Raw genomic sequence first — 7,699 nt, 5'->3', positions numbered from 1 at the left:
AAGATGACATGATGTACAGGGATAAAATCATACCAATGATGAAAACCCCATCTTTTTACCCTTGATGGCAACAACACGATGCGTGCCTCGCTACCCCTTCTGTCACTGGGTGAGGTCACCGCACGGTATGAACCCAAAACCAAGCACTTCTCCCATTGCAAGAATCATAGATCTAGTTGGCAAAACCAAACCCACAACTCGAAGTGAATTACAAGTATATGAAATCATGCATAAGAGAGATCGGAAGAAACTCAAATAAGATTCATAGATAATCTGATCATAAATCCTCAATTCATCGGATCTCGACAAACACACCGCAAAACAAGATTACATCGGATAGATCTCCATGAAGATCATGGAGAACTTTGTATTGAAGATCCAAGAGAGAGAAGAAGCCATCTAGTTACTAGCTATGGTTCCGTAGGTCTATGGTGAACTACTCACGCATCCTCGGAGAGGTCATGGTGTTGATGAAGAAGCCCTCGGTATCCGAATCTCCCCTTCGGCAGGGCACCGGAACGTGCCCCAGATGGGATCTTGCGGAGACAGAAGCTTGGAGCGGCGGAAATGTAGTTTCGATGATCTCCTGATTTTTTGTGAAAATTTTGGGGATATATAGGCGCAAACCCTAGGGCAAAGGACGTCCAGGGGGCCCACTAGCCTGTGGGCCGCGGCCTCCCCCCTGGCCGCAGGGTGGGGGCTTATGGAGCCCTGACTCTATGACAACAAACCTTCCCCTGCAACGGCACCACAAGAATGCTGCTAGCACTCCCCGACAACGAAACTAGAAGAATGTTGTTGATGGCCCACCAGCGCATGGGTTCGCAGCAGTTTTCGAGGGTAGAGTATTCGACCCAAATTTCTTGATACGCCGGTCAGGAGGTGAGAGAATACTCTCGAGTATTAGCAGCTGAATGAGTCAGATTCAACCACACCTGAAAGATTAGTATCTGCAAGCAAAGTGTCAGGAGCAAAGTAGTATGATAACAACGGTGTCAGAAACGATCTGCTGACGGTAGACTATTCCTAACGATTGTATCAATGGCGCCAGAAGTTGCCCATTGACGGAAATTGTCTGTTCCGTCAACGACCAGCAAACCAAAATTGTAGCAGGTAGCAGCAGTGTAACGAGTAATAGCAGTGGCCACTCCGGGGTTGCCGGGTCATAACACGTAGTAGGTAACTACAACTTGCAAGATCGGATCTCAAACACACATATATTGGTGACAACATAATAATTTCAGATCTGAAATCATGGCACTCGGGCCCTAGTGACAAGCATTAAGCATGGCAAAGTAGTAGCAACATCAATCGCAGAACATAGTGGATACTAGGGATCAATCCCCGTCAAAACTAACTCGATTACATGATAGATCTCATCCTACTCATCACCACCCAGCGAGCCTACGAATAGATTACTCACGAACGATGAAGAACTTCATGGAATTGGAGAGGGAAGAAGGTTGATGATGACGATGGTGACGATTTCCCCTCTCCGGAGCCCAAAACGGACTCCAGATCTGCCCTCCAAATGAAGAACACGATGTGGCGGCGCCTCCGTATCGTAAACGCGACGAAATCTTCTCTTTTTATTTTCTCTGGGACGAAAGTGAACTTATAGAGCTGAGATTGGGGGCGGCATAGCCACGTCGGCCCCACAAGCGTGCTAGCCACCACCAGGGGGGTGGTGCCTACAGGGCTTGTGGCCCACTAGCCCATACCCTCCGGTGGATCTTTGCGCTGGTATTTTTCAAATTTCCAGAAATATTCTCCGTAAATTTTCAGGACGTTCTCAGAACTTTCAATTCTGCACAAGAACAACACCAAGGGAATTCTGCTGAAAACAGCGTCAGCCCAGGTTAGTTCCATTCAAATCATGCAAATTAGAGTCCAAAACAAGGGCAAAAGAGTTTGGAAACAAAGGTCTCACGGCAAACTAATATCAATGGCGTAATTAGCTAACGAGCAAATAATAATGAGTTTCAAATACCAACACTTCAATCAAAACAAGCATAAAGCAATATGAATAGGTGGTATCTCGCTAGCTCTTTCTGAGACGGCAAAACATAAATGCAGAGCACTTGCAAAGATCAAGGGCTGACTAAACATTGTAATTCATAGCAACGAAGATCCAGTCATAGTCATACTCAATATCAATCAAAAGCAAAGCATAAAAATGATAGAGGTGCTCTCTAATTGGTGCTTATATAAGAATAGGATGACTCAACAGGAAAATAAATAGACAGGCCCTTTGCAGAGGGAAGCATTGATTTGCAGAGGTGCTAGAGCTCAAGCTTTGAAAACACAGATAATAATTTTGGGTGGCATGCTTTCATTGTCAAAGAAATGACCAAGAGTTCTCAATATCTTCCATGCTACTCATGCTATAGGCGGTTCCCAAACAGAAAAGTAAAGTTTTAACTCCCCCACCACCAATCAATCACGCTCCATGGCTAGCCGAATCCTCGGGTACCGTCCATACTAACATCAATCCGGGGGGAGTCTTGTTTTACAATTATGTATTCGATTTAAGCTTGGAACTGGGCATTCCAATTACCGGCCCCTTTCTCATGAATGACAGTGAATAAACACATGTCGAGGATAACACTCCTAGCATGGAAGATACCAATAGCCCCCTGTCACCACATGAGCGGTTCGGGCATGCAAAACAGATTATTTCTTGAAGGTTTAGAGAGTGGCACATGCAAATTTACTTGGAACGGCAGGTAGATACCACAAATAGGTAGGTATGGTGGACTCTCATGGAAAAACTTTTGGGTTTATGGAAGTGGATGCACAAGCAGTATTCCGCTTAGTGCAAGTGAAGGCTAGCAAAAGACTCGGAAGCGACCAACTAGAGAGCAACAACAGTCATCAAGATGCAATGAGTTTGACTAACATTGAGTGCAAGCATGAACAGGATAAAAATCACCATGAACATGAACATCATAGAGGCTATGTTGATTTTGTTTCAACTACATGCATGAACATGCGCCAAGTCAAGCCACTTGAATCATTCAAAGGAGAATACCATCCTATCATACTACATCATAGTCACCTCAAAATCTATGTTGGCATTCAAGACAAATCATTATAAGCTCTCAGCTAGTTAAGCATGGCATCAGAAACTATGATCTCTAAGTTGTCATTGCACACATGGTTCTCTCACAACAAAACTGAATTAGGCATGACAAGCTAGTCATATTTACAAAAACAAAATAGATAGAGTTCATACCAGCTTTTCCAGTCTCAGTCACTTCATCATATATCATCATTATTGCCTTTCACTTGCACGATCGAACGATGTGAACAATAATAAGCGTGCTCGTGCATTGGACTAAGATGAAATCTGCAGGCAAACACAAAGGAGAAGACAAAGTAATATGGCTCTTTGAAAGCTAAACAGGTAGACATGCAAGAACCACTAAACATTGTAACCAATATCTTCTACCTTGACCCAAAGAAAAAGAAAAATATTTACACGGGAAAGCTCCCAACAAGCAAAAGAAGAAGAAAAAACTCTTTTTGGGTTTTCTCAAAAGGACACAAAACAAGAAAACGGAAATAAACTAGCAAGGATAATACAGTGGCAAAGTGTAAACACCGACTAACAAAGTGAAAGCATAAGCATGAATGTAAGGTCGGTGAGAACACGCACTCCCCCAAGTTTAGGGTTTTGGCCTAGCTTGGTCTACTCCCATGGATGGTCTCGGCGAAACCCAAAATCATAATGGGTGTTATACGGGAGTGCAGTAGCCACTACCTGAATAGCTACCTCACGTAGTCGAGCAGCCGTCGCCTCCCTATCATACTCCTCTGCCTCTCCTATGGTTATGTAGTACCTTCGTTTTACCTGAAAGTCAAAGAAACTAGGAGCAGGAAGGGTAATATGGAAAACACGCTACCGATTAAATATCAAGCGGTATAGGAGGGATCCATGATCCCTCTCAAGGAACTGGTAGCGTGTTAGAGCGACGCGATCAAGGTAGGCTCTATGGAGAGGAGGGTCTTCTGAACGGATGGATACTCCAAGAAAATTTGCTAAGCGTGTAGCATAAATTCCACCAAAGAAATCCCCCTCAATGGCATTATTATTCAGCCTCCTTGCTATTATAGCTCCCATATTGAAGCTCTTGTCATCTGTTACTACGCTCTTAAGGATAATAAGGTCGGAAGCGCATAGGTGACAATGTGCACCCTTGCCGTTAATGAACCTACCTATGAAGAGGGCAAACTAGTGCAAGGCAGGGAAATGGATGCTTCCTATCACTACTGGAATCTGCTGGTTTGCCGACAGCCAGAGCTGACGGGAAAGGACAGCTTAACTGATGGCAAAGGCTTTGCCGTCAGTGTGCTGTCGGTAAAGGTACCAGCCAAGATTTTATCGGCAATCACCTTCTTTGCCGTCAACTGAAGGTCGACCGACGGCAAAGACTTTGCCATCAGCTTTGTGGCACGGGCTGACGGCAAAGAGCAGTGGCGGCAACGGCGCAGGCCGAGCTCCGTTAGAAGGTTAACGGCAGGCTTTGCCCACAGCCGTAGCAAAGTTGACGGCAAAGCCGAAACCCCTAGGTCCCCTATTTGCCCACAGCCGTAGCAAAGCTGATGGCAAAGCCTAAACCCCTGGGTCCCCTTGGTCGCCTCTTTGTCGACAGGTGGAGCACAGCTGACGGCAAAGCCAAAAATCTGGGAAAATTTGGTATTCCCAGAGTTGCCAGGATACACAGGCTGCCGCCACGTGTCTTCTTTGCCGTCAGTCCACCGACGGCAAAGCCTTTGCCGTCAGTAAGCTGTAGGCAAAGACCCTCTCTCCTTTTTTTCTTATTTGTTTTCTGTTAATTCCCTGCATTTGCAAAACATAGATACAAACAGCAACATATATATATATATTCCCAGCCCCTAAACAGCACCACAAGTGCATCACAAAGTGCAAACAGCACAACACAAGTGCAAACAGCACGAATATATGTAATTAAAGTGCAAACAAGATCACAAAGTATTACAAAGCATCACAAGTGCATCCACAAATACAATTGCATTACAAAGTTCATCTAAGACTACACAAGTGCATTACAAAGTCCCTCGAGCATCCATCCATATGCCATGCTGCTTTATCAAAATCTGCATAATGAGAAAGAAGTTAGAAGAAGAATACAATAAGAAAGAAGTTATCTAAATTAAGCTAAGCAATTAGAAGAAGAAGTGGAAGAAGAAGAAGAAGAAGAACAAAAAGAAGAAGTGGAAGAAGTGGAAGAACAAGAAGAAGAAGATAGAGAAAAAGAAAGAAGAGAAGTTATCTTTTTCTCCTCTTTCTTCTTCTCTTATTTCTTCATCTCTTGTTTGTTCTTCTCTTCTGGTTTCTTTTAAAACTTTCTAAACTAATTATGTCATTTTTGAGCTCTAATATCAACTAGAATTTACTAAGCTAACTAAACCATGGCTAATATCAACTAGAATTTACTAAGCTAACTAAAGCCTGGCATAATCTAAGTTGATCTAAACAATAAGAAGAATAAGAAGGAGAGGAATAACTTACCGAATGCCAAGAAACGGAGGAGAAGCTGCATCTTCGTTGGTCGCTGGGTTGCTAGGGCTCTCACCAGGAGAAGTAAAGGGGTCGTGGGATTCAACTCTGGAATGATGCTGCAACAAGACAAGAGTTAAAATATGTGGTTAGCACGGCGACAGACAATGGTATAAGACCGTGCAAGGTTGGTCATTGAAAGGGAACTCAACGTTCCCACCGGAGAAGGCATCGGCGGAGGGGGCGGCAAACCTTGCTTCTCACACATAGCCTGCAAATTAGTTTTCGAGGAGTCAAAGAAATAGCCTTGTTGTGTCTCACACATAGCCTTGCTTCTCACACAACTGACTTACCACAACGAAGTCGTGCATGGCCTTCGCATGGGCATTATTGCATGCCCTCTCCTCGTCAAGCAACCTCTGCGTATTCCGGTCCCTCTCCTCCAACAAGAGCCTGGTGGCTTCCCTCTCCTTCATAAGTGCGTCCTGCAACCACTCCTCAAAAGGAATTTTCATCATCCATCCAGGGACAAAAGAACGAAAGAAATAATGAAGAAAACTAACCTCGACGGCAAGATCAACTGGCCTCGCGCGTTGCCGTATTACAGGAGCGGAGCTCGTTTGCCTCGACTTGATCTGAGATAGAGTCTCAGTGATAGGGACGAAGCCATCACACATGGCCAGCGTGCCATGACTCTTACCGCCACCAGAGATCATTAACGCCTCTGGATCGATAGGATTCTGGCTCGGGTCAAAGTCAGGCCCGCGCAGCTGTTTGACCACCTCAGAATAAGACGTCATCTTGTTGTAGGCGGACAGGCTTGTGCACGCCGACGGCCCGTCCCCCTCAGAATATGCCTTCGACGTCTTGTACGAGCCCTTATGGGCCATGCTAAACGCGGCGTATCCCTCAGGCTCGGGCTGGTTATTGTGTTTTGCCTACACGAAAAGACAAAGAATTAGTACAACAAAAATCATGAACAAACGAATTATTGATGAAACAAAACAAGGCACACATACCCATTTTTTGGCGTATTGCTTGATGTTGGCATTGCCTTGGTGGTGTGGCACACCAACCAATTGGGCACGACGGTCCTTGGCCATAGTGTGGGTGCTCAACCAAGCCTCTGTGCACCCCCTGTCCGCTATCATCTCCCAACAATCCATCTTATCAGCCAACCATCTCGGGGGCACCTATGAATGTAAGTTAATGAAGAATGAAACTAAGTATTATAACTAAATAGACCTAACTAGCCCTAAGAATTGATCTTTGGAATGTACATACCTCCATGTACTCGGTCTTATCAAGGAAAATCTTTCGACATTCAGTCTTTGTCTTCGGCTCCCCTTGCTTGGTGTACCAATCTCGAACAGCCTGAACACGCAGCTCGTGCCTTGTGTTATTCAATAAACTCTTGCACTCTTTCACGAGGTTCTTCTTGGCCGCCTCCTCCGTCCCCTCCTCGACCCTAAAGTAACTCTACAATTATGCCAAATAGATGCAGAGATGAATAGTGAAATGATTTGGAAGGAAATAACAATATATAACATTGTATACTTTTTATTGGGTAAAATAATAGTTACCCAAAAATCAGCCAACACCTTGTCGGCCATGCTCACGCAAACAACACCATTGACATGTGTGTTTTCCGGGAGCAGAGCGGCTTGGTAGTGCTCCCACTTGAGTCCTGGCTTGGGAACCATACCCTCACCGGGCAACTGCACTATCCCGGGGAAGTGCTCCCTAAGTAAAGCACCAAGGAGGCAGTTTGGATTCCAGGTATTCTACGGGTAATCCCACCCCCTACATAATGATAAGGCAAAGACATTAGCTACTTGGTGAAATATAATGATATAAGGTACACAATATATATCAACTTACTTCTCGCCATCTGGCTTAATGAACACCGTGTGCTGCAACTCCAATCGGTCTGGAACTCGTGTCATACCACGTTGGTAGACCGACTTGCTGGCAGCCCCCTCAGCCTCTGCCTCAGCCCCCTCCGCCTCAACACCCTCCGCCTCAGCACCCTCCGCCTCAGCGTCCGCCTCAGCCCCCTTCGCCTCAGCCTCGGTCTCAGCACCCTCCGCCTCAGCCTCCGCCACAGCCTCCGCCTCAGCCCCCTGCATCGGTGTCTGCTCCTGGACGGGAGGATTCCGCACCGGTGACACCCTC

This window comes from Hordeum vulgare, chromosome 1H (assembly GCF_904849725.1).
Source record: "Hordeum vulgare subsp. vulgare chromosome 1H, MorexV3_pseudomolecules_assembly, whole genome shotgun sequence".
In the NCBI taxonomy this organism is placed as follows: domain Eukaryota; kingdom Viridiplantae; phylum Streptophyta; class Magnoliopsida; order Poales; family Poaceae; genus Hordeum; species Hordeum vulgare.
The sequence above is the reverse complement of the archived record's forward strand: the minus strand, read 5'-3'. Positions refer to the sequence as shown.